This window comes from Triticum dicoccoides, chromosome 3B (assembly GCF_002162155.2).
Source record: "Triticum dicoccoides isolate Atlit2015 ecotype Zavitan chromosome 3B, WEW_v2.0, whole genome shotgun sequence".
NCBI classification, from domain to species: Eukaryota; Viridiplantae; Streptophyta; class Magnoliopsida; order Poales; family Poaceae; genus Triticum; species Triticum dicoccoides.
Genome location: NC_041385.1, coordinates 679,556,153 through 679,558,271, shown reverse-complemented (window position 1 = coordinate 679,558,271; position 2,119 = coordinate 679,556,153).

Genomic DNA, 2,119 nt, shown 5'->3' with positions numbered 1-2,119 from the left:
CACCAAAGATTCAAGCCAACACAGGCACCTGTCAAAGTGATGTTGTAGTTTGGCCTTGTGGTAGTAGATCTAACCTCAAGGTTAAGAGATTGAAGTTTTTTGGAACAAAACCAATGAAAGAAGCAAGGGCACGAGCGAATTGGGTTGTGTGGAGGGCGTGCACTGTATATCGGCCTAGGGCCATGCTTACACGTGTCGGCATTACTATAAAGTTAGAAAAGGGAGGTTTATTTTGTTCTATATGGTCTGATGGTCAATTCGATTTATGTAGAATGAAAATCAGTGATACAACTGAACATAAAACAACAACTAGCGATGAAAACACCCGATCAAACTCTAACATCATAAACCAAATAAATCAAAAATATTAGTCAACTAAGTTTAGTGTGGATTTTCATTTTCCGATGTAAAAATGCTCACCTCGAATCTTAATAGCCAGAAAATAAAAAAAGAGTTAACTCACGACCAAGGAACGGGTGTGGCAAAGCCCGCTTCACTTCTAATCACACGTAAATGCACCAGTAAAGCTTGGCGTGGCGAAACAATCTGTGGTTGGATGGTTAGGTGGAAGTGTTATCCTCAACCCATCAAGGTTTAAGTTCTAGTGCTCGCATTATCCTGAATTTATTTCAAAATTTCTAGCGATGCGTGTTCAGTGCGAGGAGACTTTTCCATCGGCTACGAATCGTCTACGGTGACTTCGTAAAATCTTAAAATGATATGCTGACTCGGTCTTTCGAAGGTGCTTACAAGGATAGGATGTAGGTTTATGCGTTTACATTAATAAGTGTATGCGCGTATACGAGCGTTTGCCTGTTAAGAAAGGTAAAGCTTGTTGTGCCGCCGGTTAATATATTACGGGATCGTACTTTGCTCCAGATCAATCGATACAATGGCACAAGCCTCCACAGAGACGATGCGAAGATGCACTTTTCGCGGTTGTCTTTAGCGCCAACTCTTCTCCGGACAGCGACACACGGAGACGCAGCGGAGATCGACGCCGGAAGCTCCAAAACTCGAGCCCCCAAAGCCAAAAGATGCCGCTGCCTGCCTGCCTCCTCCGCCGGTCGCCGCCAACCCCGAACCACTCCTCCTTCGGCCTGCACCAAACCTGCTCGCGGCCGAGCTAGCTGCTGCTATGGCGCCCGATCAATCAGGCTCCTCCGCCAAGTCCACTCTCCAGCACGTACGTATGTACTCACCCGACGGCAGAAAGGGACGGGATGAGGCGACAAAAACCGGGCCGGTGGCAGCAACGGGGGCTAGGGGTCGCTCAAGCTAAACAAATCCCGCTACCAAATCAAATCGACACCAATGACGCGGCGGTTCCTCCATCGGCTGCTCGGCGAATTATTATGCGCGCCTCCAACCGATCGAGCGATAGAGCCGCACAGGCACAGTGTTCGCGGTTCGTTGCCGGCGCCGCGATCTCCTGCTACAGGGTCCGAATCAGCGGTTGGAATACGGACCCCGCGCATGTGCAATCATCAGATCGCCGATTGGCGACCAAATCCAGATGCGTGCAGTGGTAATGTCGTGGTGGTATTATTATACGGATAGCTCCGGTGCATTTCCCTTCGGCTATGCTACAAAGGCTACCCGATCGATCAGGGGCCGGATCGGAACAGGGGTCAGGTCAGGTGAGGCGAATCATTTCATTCTTGCAGAACGAAGGCCACATGCTCCTGCCACGTACGCGTACGAGATTCATGGTTCCTAGACGTATGCATGTTTCACCACCATGGTGTGAGATGCACGCTTAAATACACGATCAACTTTGTACTAAAAAAACTGGATCAACTCATCACCGGAGACGCACGTACGTAGTTATTTGTTAGAGATAGAAACGTTACAGTTAGCACATGAATTCAGTTTGGAGAAAAGGTTGCCGAGAATGGATGGAACTTCCTTGAGGGGCGACCCCAGCCATCACTGCGTCAGCCATCCCCCCGCCCCCCACCCTCCACCCCTTAGCCCAGCCGCCTTCGTCTGAGGTATGCCAGCGCCGCAACGGAGTTCTCTCCTCGAGGGTCAGCGACCTCGGATCGAGCATGGCATGCTTCCGGAGCCAGGTGGCTGGTGGCGGTCTTGCCATTCCTCTTCGCATATCCCCCGTGTG